The sequence below is a fragment of the Mustela lutreola genome, chromosome X, assembly GCF_030435805.1.
Source record: "Mustela lutreola isolate mMusLut2 chromosome X, mMusLut2.pri, whole genome shotgun sequence".
NCBI classification, from domain to species: domain Eukaryota; kingdom Metazoa; phylum Chordata; class Mammalia; order Carnivora; family Mustelidae; genus Mustela; species Mustela lutreola.
Genome location: NC_081308.1, coordinates 113496662 through 113520410, shown reverse-complemented (window position 1 = coordinate 113520410; position 23749 = coordinate 113496662).

Sequence of the window (23749 nt, the reverse complement as noted above, 5' to 3'; positions counted from 1 at the left end):
TAATTGCCTCTAACATAGAATATATTTTATTTAACTCTTTCCTAATAGTCTGTCTCATGTAATGTAGACGTCACAAGAGTATCGATTTCCTTCCTTTTATTCACCACTGAATCCCAAACACCTAGAACATTGCCTGAAGTTGAGTAGACACAATAAATATTTGCTGAATGGATTCATAAGGCAGCATGACATGATATATAGTGCTTTTGCTTTTGGAGCCAAACAGAGCCACATTTGGATCTTAGCTCTACCACTTCTCAGTGTTTCACCTTGGGCCATTCACTTAACCTCTATGTGCTTCCAACTCCTCATCTGTTAAGTAAGAGTTATGGAAAAGCCTACTAGTAGACCCCAAATACCCATTTCCTCCTTCTTCTAAGGCAGGAATTGACAGAATTTTTCTTAAAGGTCAGAGATTTTAGGCTTTGCTGGTCACCTGGTCTTTGTCACAACTGTTGAAAAATGCTATTGTCATGAGATAACATCATAGATAATACATAAATGAATGGGAGTCACTGTATATAATAAAACTTCATTTACCAAGAAAAAAAGCCATTGGGCCTTAAGCTATAGTTTTTCAAATCCTATAGCTGGATACATATATATATATACATAGCAAAGTCAACAGGGTGTGAATTGAATGATGTGTATAATTTTTAGATTGTGCCCATAAAAGAAAAGTACATTTCCTCACCTTTTCCTTTTTACATTTCTCACTGGCTGGAATACAGACCTGATAAGAGAATCAGCACCTGCCATGGAAGCTGGGTATTGAAAGAACAGAGCATCAGCATAGAAGCGGCACAAATCCTCAACATGGTATATACCAGGGTAACCCTAAGCACCCTACCTGGTCTTTTCATAGAGATACATACATTTTTATTTTGTCTAAGTCACTGAAGTTTTTTTGTTACAACAGCTTAACCTGTACCCTAACACATGATTGTGACTATCTCCTAGATTATTGTGATTATTCCACAAGATAATTCATGTGAAGTACTTAGCACAATGGCTGGCAAAACACACATGACAGCTGTCATAATTTGTTAGTGACTTCATTACTCATCTCCATTCTTCCCCTTCTCTGGCATCTTTAAATACCTTCTAAAGATCTTATTTATTTATTTGACAGAGATCCCAGATAGACAGAGAAGCAGGAAGAGAGAGAGGAGGAATCAGGTTCCCTGCTGAGCAGACAGCCTGATGCGGGGCTCCATCCCAGGACCCTGGGATCATGACCTGAGCCGAAGGCAGAGGCTTTGACCCACTGAGCCACTCAGGCGCCCCTTTAAATATCTTCTTCCAACCAAATCTTGCTTCCCTCAAGAACCTATGCTCCCTTAAGCCCAACAACTTTTTTTTAAACTATTCTGTTTTTGTTTTTAATTTTTTGTTTAAATTCAATTTAGTTAACATATACTATATTTTAGTTTCAGGGGTAGAGTTTAGTGATTCATCAGTTATATATAAGACCCAGGGCTCATCACATCATGTGTTCTCCTTAGTGCCCATCACCCAGTTACCCCATCCTCCAACCTCTTCCCTCCAGCAGCCCTCAGTTTGCTCCCTAGAGTTAACAGTCTCTTGTTGTCTGCCTCTCTCTCTGCTTTAATCTTATTTTATTTTTCCCTCCCTTCCCCCATGTTCATCTGTTTTGTTTCTTAAATTCCACATGAGTGAGATCATATGATTACTGTCTTTCTCTGACTGACTTATTTTGCTTAGCATAATACCCTCTAGTTCCATCCGTGTCATTGCAAATAGCAAGATTTCATTCTTTTTTAATGGCTGAGTAATATTCCAGTGTGTGTGTGTGTGTGTGTGTGTGCGTGCCACATCTTTATACAGTATATATATACCACATCTTTATACATTCATCTGTCAATAGACATCTAAGCCCAACAACTTGAATATGGATTCAACAACTCTCTATCTCCATGGGTTCAATAACTCCCCACTCATTAGGGAATGGAATTTGAATGCAAACAACCAGGTTTTGCCCTTTTCCTGAATAAAAACACAAATAACACATTTGGCTGATTAAGGCCTTGTTCACATTCCTAACAAACTAGATAAGCAATCTTTAAACTGGAGTATGCATAGCACAAGGCAACTTGTGCTCAATTAGTGGTGATTTCACACACACCCCAACATGTTGTAATATCTGCAGACATTTCTGGTTGTCACAGCTGGAGAGGGGGCTACTACTGGCAGCTAGTGAACAGAGGCCAGCTAGTGAACAGAGGCCCTACAATGCACAGAACAGTCGCCTACAATAAAGCACAGACGTGAATGATGCTGCCCTTGAGGAACCATGCCCTAAAAGTCCACAATGGCCTCCCCAGGAGGTATGCAAACAGAGAAAATTTTAAAAGAATTAATTTCTAACTTATAATGGAGTGTTCTCCAAAACTGATGTGCCATGAATGTGCAGGAGACTGCAGAGTCCTACTGTTCCCCTTTCTCACCGGTACTTTCACAAATACCCTTCTCCTAATTTACAAAAGAAAGGTCTACCTATTAGGCATTTGAATCCTACCTTGACTGTAGGCATTTTCTTCACTAAGGTCCCAGAGTACAGCAGAGCAGAGTGAGTAAGTTCTTAAAAGCTGGAGGATAGTCCCTGGTTCTAATTACTTCTTTGTTACTTACTCACTATATAATATTGAGTTACTTACTTTGCTTACTTATTTTACCTGGTGGGAAACTTGTGGTCACAGGGACTTTTTCCGTTTAAAATTTAATTTTATATACGTCTTTCTATAGAGATGTATGATACGATGATCGAGAGAAGTTTCAAGTATAAAAATATGTATAACATTAGTGAATACTGGGTGGCTCAGTCATTAAGGGTCTGCCTTCCTGAAATCTAGCCCCATATCCAGCTCTCTGCTCCACAGGAAGCCTGCTTCTCTCTGTCCTACTCCCCGGTTTGTGTTCCCTCTCTCGCGTTCTCTGTCAAATAAATAAATAAGATCTCAGTGGAAAAAAAATAATAAAAATTATATATATATATATATATATATATATATATATATATATATAATGTTAGGATAAAATTCGGTGGGCAAAGTGAGTGGAAATGTGGGTTCAAAAAGAAAAGGTAATTGTGTGAGGTGCCTGACTGTTAGAAAACTTGCACATTTCCATTTTAGTGGGGGACAGTGGATATAAAAATACTCCAGGATTTAGAATTTACCCAGGAACTACAGGGTATTATGATAAGTGAAATACGTCAGCCAAAGGAAGAAAAATACCATATGATTTCACTTATATGTAGAATTTAAGAAACAAAACAAATGAACACAGGGGAAAGGGAGAAAAAATAAAATAAGATTGAAGAAGTGAAAAGATTGAGGCACAAATTTAATTGTGTTGTAATTTTAACCTGTCAATATTTACAAGGTGTGTTTGCATCTGTTTGAACCTGCAATGAAAAATTTCTAGATATCAGTTTGAAACTGTTCAAGGGAGCAGAGTACATTGCAAAGTTTAAAGAGCTAAATTTCTGATGAATCCCCTCTGTGTTCTTTCTTGCTTGATGAAAAAACAGAAAGAGGGGGAAAAAAAAAACCAGTCACACAGAGATGCCATTAAAATGCAGCAGCAAGTCCTAGTGCACAAGACTGGTTTTCTCCGGTCTCCACTCACCCTGCCAGCTAGCTTCCAAGTGTTTTTTTTTCCCTTGTTCAAGAAGTTCTTCATGCTCCCTCAGCCTGCCTTTCAAGCCAATACCTAGTTTTTCCCTTTTTATCAAATAATGACTCTCTTAGTCACCGCTGCAGGTCTCCTGGACTCTTAAAGTCCGCCTATGACTCAATGTGCTTTTAGCAAGTGGGCCTCCAGATACAATCCACAATTATCAGACATAACTTTGAAAAATAATCAAAGAAAATAGGAAGTTTTAAAACAGCTATAGGGTGGTGCATGCGCGCGCGCGCATGCACATGCACACACACAAACACACACACACACAGACTGTGCTCACAGAAAAGTTCTCATCCCTATGCCAAGAAAACTACTGGGAAAATGGGCAAGTTGATCAAATGAATTAACTCAGCTGTTTGTTTTCATGCAGGAAATGGCAAAACCTGGCTCCCTTTTTTTCATTGTAACCTTCACTGTTTCAGGCAAATTGTGAAACTGCTGTGTGTCCACAGGCTCAGGAAAATAATTTTCATTTGTGCACACAAACATGCATCTGTGCACGCAAAACACAGTGTGATCATAGCTGTGATCATGAGCGAGAAGGGATTTACTTCATGTGATCCACCAGCCCAGACCTACATTTTTACATTGAAATCAGAGAACACAACCTTAAAATAGAAATGGCAATAAACGAAATAGATCACTTTCATCCAGATTGGTATGCAGAGCATAGTTCCACACTGGATTCTCGCTTGGTAAATGTCTCTTTCCTCACTGGAATTCAGAGCTGATGTTTGATTCCTCTTTGTTTGATGACAGCTTCTTTACACTCTGAAAGAAGCCAAGGAAGAGAATCCTTCCTTAAGCACTCCCTCAAGACCAATCAATAGGTACTGATTTGATTCCCAACTTATACCATTTTAGCTGTGTGAGTAATTGTCTTAACCTTTCTGAGCCTTGATTTCTTCATCTGTAAAATAGGGATAATGCTATGTACCCTAACTAATACACACAATTTGTAATAAGGATTAAGTGAGACATGTCCTTTTAAAAATTATTTGAAGTGTTATATACAAAATACATTAAAATAACAGGTATCAATACTATAGTTAATGTTATTATTAGCCCACAAGACCACATATTCCATAGTTCATAAGCTCTATTAGAAATAAACCAAAATCAGAATCACTTTAAATTCTGTCCATTTGTCCCTGGTCTGCTCACTGGTTCTATACAACATAGACCCAACTATTTTTCTATATGTAATAGATATCATTTTAATATGTATCATCTTCAGATAACTGAAGAGAGATATTGTGATCCCATTCTCTCCCTACACTCAGATTTTCTCTTTTCTAAGCTAAAAGAAAACTGATCAACTCAAAAGCCCTTAAAGAAAAGAAGTACCACATCCGCACACTCACACTTCTGTTCTCAACATTATTGTTTACTTGACTGATGAATACTGCCCCCTTGGAGGTTGTTAACACGTGGAAATGTTTGTTGAGTCTGGAAAAGTGAACGAAGGTGTTTCAGCCTACTGTTTTATTCCCAATACTAGTCAGTACTTAATACCCTTTTGATGTACTCATGAATAAGTGGATGAAAATCTGTCATAGGTTTTATTTTTCCTCAGCATAATGGCTTGAAGCTCCCAAGTCCTGCCCCATGGCTCCAGCATGAGCCCCAGAATCTTGAGCCCTGATTTTCAGTCCACATTCACAGAAAACCTGGATTTGCCCCTCTATTCTTTCAAGAAAGTATTTCACAAACTTTTGGGAGACTGGCGGTACCCTGGGGCCATCTGAATCAGTGTCAGTAACTGATCCCAAGATGGATAATTTTTTTTCTTTTACAAGGGAGAGGGGCTTTGGTGGGAATTGATAGCTTGGCCCTAATTTCTCTTTTAGGCAAAGGAAGTGGATTGACAATCTTACTTGTTTATTAGGTGTTAATGCTGCAGCCTCAACCCCAGATGACTAAGGAAAAATGACCCCTTCAAAGCCAGAGGAAGACAACTTTTATGGGGCCAACTAGAAAGAAGAGTTTTTTTGTTTATTTTCTTTTTGTGTTTTGTTTGGTGTTTTGTTCTTTGTGATTCAGTTTCTTTGCTTGCTTAGTTTGTTTTAATTATACACACCTTGCCTCCTCTATAATTTGGGGGAATATAGCAAGCAGGAGATGCCATAAGCTGGTTATGAGGCTATGTTAGAGGCAAGAAGTCAGTACCTCTGGTCCCACCCTAATCCTACTTCTCTGCCACCTCAACCTGATCAGCTCCAGTCGAAAAATCATCCTTTTGTCTAAAGTATTATATCCTACAAGTTGAAGGAATGGGAGAAAACTCATACATAAGGAGTTGTATAAAACACAGAGCTTAAAACACGACTAAAGAGCTATCCCTTCTCCAAACATCAGATTAAGTACCTCCTAGAACACCATAAATTGTCAACTCTGTGAGAATAGAAGCAGTGTCTGGCTTGATTATGCTGCACCCAAATGCCTAAAATATAAAAGATATAAAAGGAAGACAGAAGGAAGATTCTAAGAACTAAAGCTAAAGAAGAAATAGTGCTGGAATAAGATTTTTTTAGCACTCTAAGGTCCCGGAGGTAAAGGGAACCATAAGAGACCACTCAAGTCCAGCCCTCTGCATTCACACAAGAGATTTTCTGAACCACTCATCATTCCATTTTTGAGAATTCATCAGACAAAAGTCTCTATGGCTCTCTTTGCCTACCATTTTTATTGCTGCAAAGTCTTGCTCACACACTGATCTGTAACTTATTGAAAATTCCCAGATTACATATCCAGGTTCACTATTCCCACCTGAGCTATCAATGTGCTATTTAGGAAATCTACCTGTATTAATTTAGTCTCCAGAGCAACCATACAACTGGTCAATTTTCAAAAGAAAAAGAATTCAATCAACCCAGTTCTATTCTCTTCTCCCTACTTGTCTGAATAAGAACAGCACCTAAATAAATCTCTCTATATAACAGTCAGTCTGGTTTATTTAGAGACAAGGAAAGGTTCTTGTAAAATTCTGATTATTTGAGACAAACTGAGGAAGTTTAATATACTTTGTTTTGGGGGGGGAGAAAATTTAAAATAAAGCCATCGCAATAAAAATTGCAAAGATTATATGATAGTTGTCTTTCTCTGCTTGACTTATTTCACTAAGCATGGTGATTCACAGACCTGTACCCCTGGGGATAAAAATATATGTTTATAAAAAATAAAATTAAAAAAAAATTGCAAAGATTTTCAAAGGCTCTTTTGCATTCAAATGACACTCAGCCCAGTTTCCTTGTACAGCTTTGTTACGATTTGGATAATGGTAAAAAAAAAAAAAAAAAAAGGTGGGGGGTATGAATGATCCCTGTACAGACTTGAAAAGCCTCCATGCATCAGGATTCAAGGTGATCTCAGATTTTCCATAGTAATTAAAACAATGTGGACAGACATCTTCGAAAGATTTTAAAAATGAGGTTTGAAATCAAGAAAGTTCTCAGTCCACCCTTCAGAGATCAGGAATACTTTATGAGACAGGACACCAAATTCTTTAGCCATTCTGCGATGGTTTTGTCACATCATTATTATTGTAGTGGTAAGGGTGGTGGTGATAGTGCCTGTGGCAGTGACAGCTGTTAACACTTATTGAGACCTCACAACATGGTGAACTCTGTGATAAAGCTTGTAGATAGATTAATTTATTCATAAATTATCTTATTTAATCCTCAAAACAACCCTATCAGGTAAGTACTAATATTATATTTACTTTGTAGATGATGAAATAAGGAAATTCCTTCAATAAGGAAAAAAGATGTTAAGCGACTTGTCCATGGTTACTAACAGGGTGATTCAGAGTAAATTAAGCTAGTCTGTGACCACAGGTCAGATTTCATTTTGTCATGAAGCTCGCTCTAACCCAAATCACAATGATAGCCACTCTTTGGCCCTATCCAAATCATATGCTAACACACAAATTAGTAGAGATTAGATGGTACGTTGGGAAACCAGATAAGAGGCCAGGTTTAAGTCAGAGGAACTCAACCCCAACCAATCTCCAGTTCTATAAACTTAAACCAAATACTTTGGTCTTTGGTCTTATGGTGAGTAAAGAACAGCGTTTTTAAATGCTAAGGAAAGCATGACATTAATATGTAAAACTATACTTTACATGAAAACACTTTTCTAATGATTTTTACATTTTGAAATATTAAATTAATCTATTCATAGCTCACTATAATAGGGAAGAATTAGGTAAGCACTTTATATCTATCAACTCTGTGATCTTTTGTCATCTTATTAAAATCATCATAATTCTGATTATAGTCCAGCTGTCCAGACTGCCTTCTAATTTGATGATAATATAAGATTAGCACCTCAGTCTTTAAAATATTCACATAGTTCATGCAAAAGCATGATTGTTGGCAGGATAATAACTAGCTTAATTAAAGAAAAGAGGGGAAGGAAACAAACATTTATTGACTACCTGCATCTTATTGTACTGTACCTCCACATACATTGTTTCATTATGATGATAATACATACCTTACATGGATATTCTAAAGATTAAGCAAGCCCACATCCTTGGAGGGGACACAGAGAAAGGGAACTAGTGTTATAGATCATGTACCATGTTCCAAGTTCTGTGCAGTGTCCCATCACATACATTATTTCCTTTAATCTTCATAGCATCCCTGGACACCTGGCCTTACCATCAAGATTTTATGGATAAAGATACTAAATTTCAGACAAATTTTTAATTAGTAAGATCATACAGTTAGTAGATGGTTGAGAGCACAGATCCTGAGTTGACTGAATTATACCTTCATGTTCTTGTCAATTAAAAGATAGCAAAAGATAGCCTCTTTAACAGCACTTCATCGTGGGACAGAAGGAAGGAAAGATACCAATACCTACTCATTCATTTATTCATTCAACAAATATGCCTTCAGCACACACTCTTTGCCAGGAGCTAAACTAAATTCTTTTCATAAATTATCTCAGTAAATCTTTACAACACATCTAGGGGACAGGTACCAGGATTATCCTAATTCTAGAGATGAGAAAAATGGGCTTAAGGAAGTTAAACTAAAACATTAGCTATTCAGGATCCAAAATGGAGTTGCTTGTCTTCAAAACCTGTACTCTTTCAAGTATATCATGCTACTTCTAGAAGGCAAATCATGCCCCCCCCATATGCAAAGCAAAATATTTTTTTTAACTTTTTATTTTTTATAAACATATATTTTTATCCCCAGGGGTACAGGTCTGTGAATCACCAGGTTTACACACTTCACAGCACTCACCAAAGCACATACCCTCCCCAATGTCCATAATCCCACCCCCTTCTCTCAAACCCCCTCCCCCCAGCAACCCTCAGTTTGTTTTGTGAGATTAAGAGTCACTTATGGTTAATCATTTTGGACACCATTAGGAAACTCAGATATCTGGTCTCCAGCACTAGGACTCTATTACACAGACTGACCTCTGGAATCTATAAGAAAAAGAGACAGAGATAAAGAATAAAACACAGAGAAAGAGAGAGAGAGAAAGAGAGGGGGGGTGCTTAATCATGCTGGTCACCCCGGAGGTGGAAGAAAAAAACATTAATTCTAGATATCTGCATTGCACAACATCACATCTGAACCACCTGCCTATTCTCATACTAAAGATATATCAAGCCATCCTAAACCCAGGTTTGTTCTATGCACACTATGGGTACCAGACCAGAGTGTGACCAGAGTGTGTCCATGTAAAACCATCTCTACCACTAGAGGTAGAACTCTATGAGCCTTCCTGCTAAATAAAGAACAATACAGGAAAGCCTGCTATAGAATGAATGGACTTGATGGGTTTCACAGGAAGACTATTTTCAAGTCATGAAGTTGCCTCCAAGTTCAGTCTTCTGTCATTCATCCCAGCAACGTCCTGCTTAACCCCACTAATACATAGGCCAATGACCACACCTCTAGGTAGACAAGCTCCAACTTACCTTCTTCCTTCCCTAGGGTTAATGGTCATTCTTATTTCTAGTCATAACTACTCCCATATCCTCCACTTTTGTAAAAATTCTCAATATTCTGCCAGTCAAGGATATGATTTTCTGGATTTAATTCTGAGCAAGCAAACTTGCATTTCCTTTTATTTAAAAGTGGCCCCTTTGGCTCTTCCCCCATCTTCCTATACCTGCATCAGGGGAACAGAAGTTCCTGGGAATCCTTGCCTAGGTGACCAAGGAGTGCCCTAAGGGACAGTTGGCCCAGAATGAGAGTCTGATGTTAATGAGGCCTAGATGGAGGGTTCAAGCTCCATGGGACCAGTTATAATCCTGCTTAGAGAAATTTGTGTTGTATCTAAAATATCTGGGCAGCCACCTCCCAAATGCAGGCCCTGGATCACAATGGACAATTGGGTCAGAGAGTAAGAAACCTTCTAGCAAATTCTTCAAAATGCACATACTAATGGAGCAAGTCCACAGAGGAAATAACTGCAGACTTCATACTCCAGAGGCAGTGTAGTATAACAACATACACATGGCCTTTGGAGCTGAAAATCTGGGTGCCTTGGGGCAGTCACTTAATCCCTCTGAGTTTCTGTTTCTTCATCTTTTTAAATGGCAGTGAGCAAGGTAGAGAGAGGTTGAACCATGAGCCAGGGCATCATATTTATTGGGTGCATACTTTATGCCAGGCATTGTACCCAGTACTTCACATACACAATCACTTTACTTGCCCCAAATTTCTTCAAATTATGAATTATTTTTTTTTAAAGATTTTATTTATTTATTTGACAGAGAGAAATCACAAGTAGGCAGAGAGGCAGGAAGGGAAGCAGGCACCCTGCTGAGCAGAGAGCCCGATGTGGGACTCGATCCCAGGAACCTGAGATCATGACCTGAGCCGAAGGCAGCAGCAGCTTAACCCATTGAGCCACCCAGGCGCCCCTCAAATTATGAATTATTATTGAAATAATAATACAGAATATAAGAGAGTACCTGATTCATAGCACACTTAATAAATGTCAGCTCTCTTCCTTTTCAAATCTGTAGGGAAATGACAAGGATTCCAGTTTTCAGAGACTAAAAAGTGTTCTCCCTAGTGCTTTTTGAAGTTTTCTGATTGCAATTTGAAAGAAATTTTGTAGCAATGATTTTCAGAAGTAATCACAGAATGTCAGACTAGAAGGGACCTTAGAGATTGTTACTGTCCTATTCCTTAATAGATAGAAAAGAGAGATACCTACTTGTTATTGATTCTACCACAAAGACTATACTAGAACTAAGGTGTTCTTGCTCCTTAAGTGTGTGTGCTCTGGTGGCTGAGAAAAACCCACTTTGGGGGCACCTGGGTGGCTCAGTCAATTAAGTGTTTTGCTCAGGTCTTGATCTCAGGGTCGTGAGTTCAAATCCCACATTGACCTCCACGCTGGGTATGGAGCCTACTCAGGAAAAAAAAAAAAAAGAAGGGGTAGAGAGAAAAGCCATTCTCAATCCCACATTAGCAAATGTTAAGGGAAGCTTCAGACTCAGGGTGGCTGTAGGTCATGGAAGCTCCCTGGGCTTCCATGCTACTGTTCTCTAGGAGTTCTAGGAAATGGGTTTGGGTCATGAGAGGGAAGGAGTTGGAGAAAGAAGAGAGCTACAGTCCACAAGATTCACCATGATTTCATAGCCAATTTGGAAACAAAGGTAGAAACAAATGCAAAACCCCATCTTTGGAGATTACAGAACTTCACAGGGTTCCACTTTTCCTGCTTGCTCTTGAAATCCACTGCTCTCTCCCACAGGTTGGTTTCCAGTTCCCACCACAAATCATTCCCAGTCATTGTCTCCTAAAAACTCTTATCCAAAGGAACATGGTGACAAGAAAGAACTTTGCTTTTGTAGCTGAAACTATGTGTAGTAAGTACCCCAGAAATATTTGTTGAATAAGCAAATCAATAGATCAATGCCTGTCTAGAGAGATCCTTCTACTGTCTCTCCGAAACACAGGAGTAAGGCTGAGTTTCTAAAGCAGCCTGTGGGCTGTTCTGTTTCTCAACTCCTAGCCTAGACCTGGAGAACAGACCTTCTCTGGAGGAGGTAAAGCCTTTTTCCAAAAGTGAAAAAGTCTAGTCCTTGTGCCTCACCCTAAAAATTTTTGAAAAGAATGATAAACAAACCTCCAGTCAGGTAAACAAAAGAGCTGTACCCAGAACTATAATTCCTTAATAACAGAAGGGAAGTAGAGATGGGAGAATAAAGCCTCCTATTCTGGTGACATCTCATCTGCCACTCACTCAAAAGAAAGATGTGGAATGGTTCCAACCATCCTTCATCAGAACCCCATGTCTTGTATAGGAATGGACTGAGTGGGAGTGGAAGCGGTCAGAGATCCACATGTGTTGTGGGAGCAGGGATGAGAAGGAGACATGGATCAAAGGAATTGTCTTGAAGTATTAGAGCAAATTCCAGTCTATTCTGCAACTTTCTCAGGATCATCAAGCACCCTTTATTGCCTGCAAGCTTACTTACCCTATAAAAAAGAGTCCATAGTTTACCAAAGCCTTAAAAGAATCTCAGAACCCTGATACATACATACATACATATATAAACTTAAATGTTCCTAGGATACACATGCAGATTCAAACACATACAGATTGTAATAAAACCAATCAGGCCGGCACACACTATCACACAAATACAAATTCATAAACATGCACTTATGAAAGCACACAAATGACACCACACACACACACACACACACACACACACACACACACACACAGTTTCAGACACAGACTACTCACGGTTCCTGGGTTATATGGAAGAACCAAATGCTCCCCCAAATGGTAGGGCACCACTACTACTCGCAACCCTTTCTCTATCTGTTCCAACACTTAAGGTTTTCCTAACTTGCTCAATTAAAAAAAAAGGCACAACAACTCTCAATATAATTTATTACCTATCCTTGACAGCTGGTGTTTGAAAACTTAGAAAGCATTTACTTGGGAACACCCCTCTCTGGAATAAAGTAAAATTCAGAGCTAGATATAGAAAAATACCTCCACAAACCAGATTCTTCTCCTTCATTATATTATTAATTGGTTAACCATATTCTATACACCATATCTCATTGTCCACAGGATGTCTTGACAGATCCAAATTTTTCTAAATCATGTTTCACTTTTTTTTAGAGATTTTATTTATTTGTTTGACAGACAGAGATCACAAATAGGCAGAGAGGCAGGCAGAGAGAGAGAAAGAAGCAGGCTCCCCGCTGAGCAGAGAGCCCGATGTGGGGCTCAATCCCAGGAACCTGAGATCATGACCTGAGACAAAGGCAGAGGCTTAACCCACTGAGCCACCCAGGCGCCCCTCATGTTTCATTTTTGAATAGACATTTCCAAAATCCTTGCCCCAGTCCTGCCCTATTGAGGCAACTTCATATCCAGCTTCCCTGGAGCAGCCCTAGATCTGAGACGGACATTAAGGAAGGAACAAAAACTTAATATCCTATTTAATATGTCTGTGATCACTGTCCCAAATCTCATTCTGGTCAGGATTCAAGTGGGTAACAACTTGACTCATTATGACTTTGCCAAGAGTTGGGGAGTGGGCAGGGTATTTATTTGCGTCACCATCTGGATCACTATGATTACAAACCTAACCCCTTTTTGTAGAGCTCTTTACAGTTTACAACATGCTCCTGTTCCTTTGTTCCCATTGTTTCTGTTCCTTTTTTGGTCCTTGAAACAGCTCTCTGAAGTTGTTCGAGCAAATTTAATGACTGCCTCCATTTTACTGATGAAGAAACTGAAGTCCAAGATGATGTGATGATATGTCATTGGACTTCAGTGCTTATCCTCCTCCGGCATCATTACATGGAGTTTCAGAACTAATTTGTTAAACTAATATGTTAATGGGCTAATGGCATAGCAACTCTAATCAAAAGGAAGTTGGAATAGCTGTTTTTATTTTATTATTGCAGTCAATGTGATACAAGAGTAACTTAATACATTTTTAACTAAATGTACTAAGTACATTGGGCATGTACTGTATATCCGGTTAGACCCAGTGACACAATTAGGAAACAATATGACACAATGTAATAAAATACTAAATGGTAAGTGCTTAAATATTCACTTGTAAATTGGAGGTAATAATATATTAAAGAATGGGTTATAAGGCAGATCAACAAGGAAGAAATTAAAACTAGCTGGAATTATTAAGAGTGAAGTAAAAGTTGAGCCTGACAATTAAGGATTTGGAAACTTATAGAGAAGAAAAGAGGGCTCTCCATACAAAAGGAACAGTATGAGCAAAGCCATAGAGATAAAAGCAGTTTTGAATAATCCATGTGTGGGAACAATAAAAAGACTAGCTTCATTTCAATATAAGACAACAGGTTGACCAGATGATGGGTATTAAGGAGGGCACATGTTGAAATGAGCACTGGGTGTTATATGCAACTAATGAATCATTGAACACTACAACAAAATCTTACAATGTACTATATGTTGGCAAACTGAACATAATGAAAAATTTAAAAATTGGAAAAAAAGACAGAGGTTGAAAAGTTCAAAATACTGTGTCAGTTTGGAAGAGGTGATTGTCCACAACACAAGAGAAGTTTGCATTCACACACATGCTGTTTTCCAAATATCCATATTGGGTGTTCATAAAAAAGATGGGAAGTACTTCCCTGCGAGCTTCCTTGGACTCTTTCTGAAGCAAAAGCTTAAAGATGCATAGGGTGGGGCAGAAAAACCCTCTCACTTCCTTGGCACAGGAAAGATCTTTTGCTTCTAGGGGGAGGAGTAAAAGCAAAACTTGTCTGCCTCTAAGGAAAAAATATGGAATCCTTTACCCAGACTGCAGAAAAATTCCCTTGGTCCTCAGAGAAGAATATCAACAAAACCCTTTACATCTCAAACAGGAGCAGCTAACTTAAGCCCAGGATGTTACACACATATCAAGCATAGGTCTCCTACTACTGGGGGAAGACAGGAAACTCCCGCTCAAGACCAAAGACAGAAGAAGCAGGAAGACAGAGAAAAACCCTCTGGCACCACAACTCACACTCTAAGGACTTGATAACAGTGGCTTACTACTGCAGGAATTCAAAGTACAATGATGGTAATGATAGCACAAAGCCTGCTCAGCTACTGAGTGGACTGACTCAATTTCACAATTAAACAACCTATAAGTGTCAAGTCATTTCCAGACATAGCAGTTTATCTTAGTTTCTACTGTTCTTCTAAATGCATTGCATGGTACTAAGTAAAAAATTAAGACACAAACACAAAAGCAAGAAAAAATAATCTCTTTTCAATAAATAAAGCAATCAACCAAACCTGATATAGAGATTTGTAAATATTAGAATGGTTAGACAGAGACTTTCTAATAACTACAATTAATATGATAAATGACCTAGTATAAAAGATGGACATACATGCTTGAACATATGGAGAATATCAGTACAGCAATGAAAACTACATGAAATAGTAAAATGGAAATACTTTAAATTAAAAAAAAAATACACAGTAACAGGGGCTCTTGGGTGGCTCAGTCAGTTAATCATCTCTTGATTTTGGCTCAAGTCATGATCTCAAGGTTGTGAAATCAAGCCCTCTCTACTGGGCATAGAGCCTGCTCAAGGTTCTCTCTCTCCTTCTCCCTTTCCCTCTGCACCCCCATCCCTCTCTGGAAACAAAAAAACAAACAAAAAAAAAACACGGTAACAAAGTAATACAATAGTGAGGTAACACAAATAAAGAATGCCTTTGATGGGTTTATTAACATATGGATACAGCCAAAGAAGTAATTAGTGAACTCAAAGATAGATCATTGTAAATTATCCAAACTATAATGCAAAGAGAAAAAAGTGGGGGAGGGGGGGACAAAGCATCCAAAAGTTGTGGTATAATATGTAGTTGATTAACATGCAGTAATTCGAGTCTCAGAAAAGAAGGCAGGAAAAAATATGGGCAAAAGGATCATTTAAAAAACCTAATGACTAAGAAGTTTTCAAAAATAATGAAAGACTATAAAACACATATCCCAGGAACTCAGAGAAAAAGAATATGGATAAATATAAATACACACACTTCAAGTACATCATAGCTAACTTCTGAAACCCAACTACAAAACAAAAGTATTGATGGTAAAAGGATGCAGTACATACAAAGGAACAAAAATTAGAAATACAGTAGACTTGCCATCAGAAACTATGCAAGCCAGAAGATAATTGGGTGACATCTTTCAGGTATTGAAAGAAAGACCTGTCAACCCAGAAACCTTTATCTATTAAAATGTTTTTCAATAATGAAGACAAAATACAAACTTTCTCAAACAAAAGGTAAGAGAATTTACTTCTAGTAAATATGGGCTACAAGAAATGTTAAAGGAAGTTTTTTAAGCAGAAAAAGTGTGATGCCAGATGGAAACTTGAATCTAGAGCAAGTAATGAAGAGGGCCAGGAATGATAAAAATAAAAGTAAACATAAAAGGTATTTGAATATTTTAGTCTCTTTAAATGTAACCATATCAATAATTTCATTAATTGTAAATGGTTTTAACACCAACAAAATGATAGATATTGTCATATTGACCATAAAAGTAAGACCTGAATATATGCTTTCTACAAGAAGTTTACTATAATCATAAAAATATTGATATATGAAAAACAAAATGAAGGAAAATAAGATATACCATGAAAACCTTAACCAAAAGAAAGCTACAATGGCTGTATGAATTATCAGACCAAGAACACTTCAGATCAAGTAATATTACCACCAGACATAAAGAAGGACATGATGCAATGATAAGGAATTCAGTTTGTTAAGAAGAAAACATAATCCTAAATTTGTGTATACCTACTCAGAATTTCAGAATACATAGAGCAAAAACTGTCAGAACTGAAAGGAGAAAAAGTCAAATATAGTATTATAACTGGATACTTCCCACATCTCTCTCATTTAGCAATAGAATATGTAGGGAGAAAATAAATGAGGATATAGAAGATATGTATATTAGCAGTGAACTTGACCTGACACTTATAGAACACTTCACTCAACAACAGAAGAATATGCATTGATTTTAGATACACACGGTACATTCACAAAAATGGCTTATTTTCTGGTGCATAAAAGAAATGCAATAATTTCTTCTTATATTTTTACTTTAACATACCAGATAAATCTAATTCATTTAATTCCTTACAAAATCTTCAAAACGTTCCAGGAGCTCTCCAGAACACCTCAGATTGTAGACAAAATATTTCATTTTAGAATTTGATTGAGGGAAATGTGTCAAAAATTATCAAAGGTTTGAAGACTTGACTAGGATAACAGATCATTATGACCGGTTTTTAATTGCCCATTTAACCAAAGTGACAATAAAAGATATCAAAGACAAATACATAAGATCACATAGTTGTGAACAAAATTTATCTTTTTAAAAATATTAAGACTTTTCTTAGAGTAAATCAAACACCTGATAAAAATAGGTAATTTTTTTTTTTGTAAAACACAGGATTCTTACTTTCTAGGCATATAACTTTAAAGATAAAAATATTTACAATGTTTTATTAAGAGGGGATCTATAGTTTAAGAAATCATTTTTAACAAAGAGAAAACAAAAATTTTAACTTTGCATAAGTATACTTTTTAAAAATTATTTATTTATTTTTTATTTCTTTTCACTGTATCAGAATTCATTGTTTATGTACCACACCCGGGGGTCAATGAAATAAGTGCACTCTATAATACCCACCACCAGGCTCACCCAACCTCCCACCCCCAGCCCCTCCAAAACCCTCAGAATGTTTTTCAGAGCCCATAGTCTCTCATGGTTCATCTCCCCCTCCAATTTCCCCTAACTCCCTTCTCCTCTCCATCTCCCCATGTCCTCTGTGTTATTTCTTATGCTCCACAAATAAGTGAAGCCATATAATAATTGACTCTCTCTGCTTGACTTATTTCACTCAGCATAATTTCTTCCAGTCCCGTTCAAATTTTGTTGATACAAAAGTTGGGTATTCATCCTTTCTGATGGAGGTGTAGTACTCCGTAATGTATATGGACCACATCTTCCTTATCCATTCATCCGTTGAAGCGCCTCTTCCACAGTTTGGTGACTGTGGCCATTGCTGCTATGAACATTGGGGTACAGATGGCCCTTCTTTTCATCACATCTGTATCTTTGGGGCAAATACCCAGTAATGCAATTGCAGGGTCATAGGGAAGCTCTATTTTTTTTTATTAATATATATTGTATTATTAGCCCCAGGGGTACAGGTCTGTGAATCACCAGGTTTGTACACTTCACAACACTCATCATAGCACATACCTTCCCCAATGTCCATAACCCCACCACCCTCTCCCTAGCCTCCCCCCACTCCCTACCCCCACCCCCCACAACCCTCAGGGAAGCTTTATTTTTAATTTCTTAAGGAACCTCCACACTGTTTTCCAAAGTGGCTGCACCAATTTGCATTCCCACCAACAGTGTAAGAGGGTTCCCCTTTCTCCACATCCTCTCCAACACTTGTTGTTTACTGTCTTGTTAATTTTGGCCATTCTAACTGGTGTAAGGTGGTATCTCAATGTGGTTTTGATTTGAACCTCCCTGATGGCTAGTGATGATGAACATTTTTTCATGTGTCTGTTAGCCATTTGTATGTCTTCTGTCCATTTTTGGACATGATTATCTGTTTTGTGTGTGTTGAGTTTGAGGAGTTCTTTATAGATCCTGGATATCAGCCTTTTGTCTGAATATGTGAATATCTTCTCCCATTCTGTGGGTTGTCTCTTTGTTTTGTTGACTGTTACATCAGTATACTTTCAATATTTGGTGAGTGCTGTGAAGTGTGTAAACCTGGTGATTCACAGACCTGGGGATAAAAATATATGTATATAAAAAATATATGTTTATAAAAAATAAAAAATAAAAAAAAAAAAACAAAAAAATAAAAAAAAAACTCATTTACTTAAATTTAGTTCCAGTACTAGCCAGTACTGACCACACACAATTTCCTTCTAAAGATTCCCTCCCTATAAACCTCATACAACTTATGCATTCAGTTTTCCTTCTTTAAATAACCACTCTCACTTTAGAAAAAAATTACTTTCTTTTCCCTCAACAAAAATGTATTCCTGTTCCTTTTTTTTTTTCAAAAATACCTATTTTACTTTTCTTGCATATAGAGTTGTTTCCCTTATTTCTAGTAGTCTGAGTTATACTTATCACAATTCTTAACTCTTAGAACCCTTAGTTTCTAGTGAAAACAAACTAGTAAGCAAACTTTTGTTTTATCAGCATTCTTTAGGTTAACAAATTTATGAATACATTTCCAGATTTCTAGAAACATCTGTTTTTCATAGTACAATTTTTTTAATAAAATGTGAATCAAGTTTATTAATAGAACCATATTTACTTTCTCTGTAATGATAAGAGGAAAAAACTCTCTAAAGACCTGGTATACAAGGGAAGCCATTTTAGATTTCTTCCCAATTCAACATGATTGTATATAAACTTTATTCAAACCAAAAGCCTGATTTATTGCCCACCACACATACATTATACATCTGCTTTGTGAATGAGTAGCCTAAAGGCAAATCATCTTGTCTTTGAGGTATCAATTAATACTCCTACTCCCTGCATTCCCCTATGATAAATCTCATGATTCCTGCATATGTACTAATGTATAATATTTTGAGCTTTTACAAGATGTAAAAATGTATACAATCCTATAAAAACTGTCCATTCTCTGGAACAACTTCTTCCTTGTGAAGGGCATGTATCCCAATTAGCTGTCCTAATTTGGGCTCAGATAAGACTCTTTTACCTTTAGAGATTTTAGAATGTTTCTTCAATTTGCATAGACATTTCTTGGTAACATTGTCAAGATATCAGAGTACCTCACTTGAGAACAGTTGGGGGTCTTCTTGAACTGGACACTCAGTACAGCAAAAGCCCTTTGTGCTCCTCCAACTTTTCAGCACTTCACAGGTGTATCTGGTAAGAAGGAACACAGCTATTTAAAATAATTAAAGCTACAGTATATTCTGACCATTACAGAATTAAACTAGAAATTAATATCCTGGAAAATATGTGATTATTTGGAAAATAAATAATACCACTCTTTGAAAAAATCCATGGGCCAAACAAGGAGTCACTGGAAATTATAAAATATTTTTAATTTAATGAAAATTAAAGTACATCATATCAAAATATTTGAGGCAAATATATAACATGCTTTGGGGGAAATTTACAGTGGTAAAACCCTGTTATTAGAAAAGGCAAATTTTTCGAATCAACAATCTAAAATTCCAGCTTAAGAAATGAGGGGATAAAAAGCAAATTAAATCCCAAAGTCAAAAAATGTTAAGAAAATATAAAGAGCACAAATCTCAGATTTGGCAGATGAAATAGAAAAACAATATAAATCAATGAAACTAAAGCCTGACTCTAAGAGCAATATTTATAAGCCTCAAGACAGATGGATCAAGAAGAAAAAAAGATATAAATCACCAATATAACAAAGGAAGGAGAGACACTACTACAGTTATTTCAGGAATTAAAAAGGATAATAAAGGACTATTTTGAAAAAATTTTTGCCAATAAATTTGATCAATTAAATAAAAGGAAAAATTCCTTGAAAGATACTACCACTGCTCACTCAAGAAAAAACAAGCAACATAAATATTCCTATATCTACTACAGAAATTAAACTCACAGAAACCTCCATACAAACAGAAACAACAATATCAATTATGAAAAAACTCTTCCAGAAGAATATAAGAAACATTGCCCAGTACATATTGTTATATCACCATTATTCTGACATTACTGGACAAGGGTGACACAAGTAAAATACAGGCAAATATCCTTCAGAAACATAAATGCAGGGAGTCTTAACAGAATGTCAGTAAACTAAATCCAGCAAATATATAAACAAAAATACATCATGATCATGGTAGGCAGAATAATGGCTCCAAGAAGATGTCCATGTTCTAAGCCCCAGAACCTGTGACTATATTATGTTATAGATGAAAAAAGAGAATGAAGGTTGCAGATGGAGTTTAGATTCCTGAGCTGGTGACCTTAAAATAGAGAAGTTATTCTGGATTTTTAGTGGGCCTAAATGGATACTTAAGGATTCTTAGCAGTAGAAGAGAGAGGCAGAGGAGTCAGTGTCAGAGTGATGCAACATGAGAAACACTCAACTGGCCATTGTTGTCTTTGAGGATAGAAGGATTTCATGGTCCAACTAATGCAGGAAGCCCCTAGAAGCTGGAAAAAGCAAGAAGACAAATTTCACCCCATGAGCTGCCAGAATGGAACACAAGCCTCCCAACACCTCATTTTAGCCCAGAGAGACCTGAATCAAATGTCTCATCTACAGAGCTGTAACAAAATAAAATTGGGTTGTTTTAAGCCGCTACATTTATAGTGATTTGTTATAGCAGCAGTATGAAATTAACAGGGGATTTAATGGGTGGGACCAGGAATTAAGGTTGAAATAATCCATCATGAAGTACCATTCACTCTTTCCAAATTAAGAACAAGCCAAATTGGGCTGATAAATGGAGAAGCAGGGAAGATAATCACCCCTTCTCTAAACGGGTCTTGTATAATGAGTTTCGATCCTTAAGAGTCCTGTTTTATATTGGACTAAATTAACTAGAATAGCCAAAATTTTGAAAATGAAAAACATTGGAAGACTTATACTACCTACTTTCAAGACTTAGTATAAAGCTCAGTAATCAAGGAAGTATGGTCTTGGCAGAAGGATAAACATACAGATCAATTGAACAAAACAGAAGAGAATCTAAAAGAAACCCAAAATACATATGATCAATTGATTTTTAACAAAAATGACAAAGTATTTAGTGAAGAAAAGATAGTATTTTGGACAAATAATGCTGGAGCAATTGGATTACCATATACATAAAAATTACCTTTAACCCATATTATGTGCCATATTAAAAAATTCATTCCAAATGTATCACAGTTCCAAATATAAAACCAAAACCTATAACACTTCTGAAGAAATTCAGTGTGGCCTGGGTTAGGCAGAGATTTCTTAGAAAGAAACAAAAACACAGACAACACAAGAAAAGCTTGATAAATTTGACTTCATCATAATTCAAAACTTCTGCTATTTGAGTGACACTGTTATGGAAACACAAAGGACAGGAGAAAATATTTCAGAAGACATGTCTGATAAAACACTTGTATCTCTAATATGTAAACAACTCTCACAACTCAACAATGATAAAACAAATAACCCAGTGAAAATTTGAGCAGCTTTAAATAGACACTCTAAGGAAGATGTCCAATATAATTTTTCTTCAAGGAAATCCAATTTATTTTTTTAGGAAATCCAATTTAAAACCACAATAAATGGAAATACACATTTCCTAAAAGACAAAAACAAAATAAAATAAAACAAAACAAAACTACCCTAACGATACCTGATGAGGATGTAGTGCAACCAGAACTTAATATGCATTGCTACTGAGAAGGCAAAATAGCATAGTCCCTTTGGAAAACAGTTTAGTAGTTTCTTCTGATTTAAATATGTAACTTAACTTGTTACCCAGTCACCTCAGTCCCATGTATTTATTCAAAAGAAATGAAAACACATGTCCAAAGGAGCTACAACAAAATGCTTTTCGCAGTTTATTCAAAAGAGCTAACAAAATAGGACAGACCCAAATTTCTATCAACTAATGAATGATCAAACTGTGTATTTATCCAATGGAACACTATTTGGCAGTGAAAGGAACAAACTATTGATACATGGCACAACATGGATCTATCTCAAAAGCATTGTGCTATGTGAAAGAGGGCAGACACAAAAGACTATACAATTCTATTATTCCAGTTATATTACTTTCTGGAAAAGGCATATCTATGAGGGAGAGAAATCAAATTAATTATATATATATATATCCAGTTTTTTACCTACCATGCTGGCTTCAAGCAGAGTGCAATTCAACTGTAATTATGCCAGTCACACCAATCAAGGACAAATTGAAAGCCAAGATCTTCAGTTCTGTCTATACACCACCAGTACAACTGGCTCAGTGGCATTTTTATCACTGAATCAACTAGTTACTTAAGTGACTAGAAACCCAACCTTAAGTATGACTTAGTTTCAAGCCTTTGCCTCTGTTTCTTTGTCTATGTCTTACACATCAACAATGAATAGATGAAAAATAAAATGTTCTGTGTCTGTGACCCTACAATCCAAAATAATCAAATTAACTTCTAGTCGTTTGACACAACTATTTGAACAAAACTGATTGAATTGATAAGTTTGGTCAATTGATCTTTTTTTTTCTCTTTATTTCATTTTCCCCACCTCTACGGTGGCCTCCTTAGAAATCTTGTTTCCTAATTAGAAGGCAGAAATTACCAAACTTAAAAAAAAATATATGAGGAGAAGTGGACTTTGGAAAGGGGATGAAGGTTGCACAATGGAATGTACTCAAAGTTTATCTGACTGCAGACAACTTCTAAAAAATTCAGAGGCCTCTACATTCTTCATTCATACATTCATTTACCAGTCACTGTTCCCCTCTTATGCGCTTTGATGGCTTGACAAAAACAGAAGTTGTAGGAGGAAACACACTCTCTGTGAGTTCCTTCAATAGTATCCAGATCTGTACAGGGGAGGACAAGGTTAAAGAAGAAGACTTGGAAGTATGTGAGTAAAGGCATTTCAAATTCTGATTGGATGCAACTCCCTCAAGGATAGTCTGTGTTCAGGGTACTCAGTTTGTGACCCTTTTCATAGGCTCAGTATATGGACAGGGTCTAGGGGACCATTGGTGCACAACTGCACAGTCTTTTGCATCTTTTCCATAGCAATCTCTCCTTCCTGGTCACCTGTTACTGCCATAGCAGCAACCACACATACAATTCACACATACCCACACATGGCCTGACTTCTGTGCTGACTCCTTTGTGACCCCCTACTTTCTCCTGGTAATGAGCTCCCCCTCCTTCAGCATCTTGGAGAGCTTCCACCTGGAGGTCCTGACCTGAATCTGGGCTATAGTCATCGGTTATGCTCTATGTTACCCACATATAGAGAGT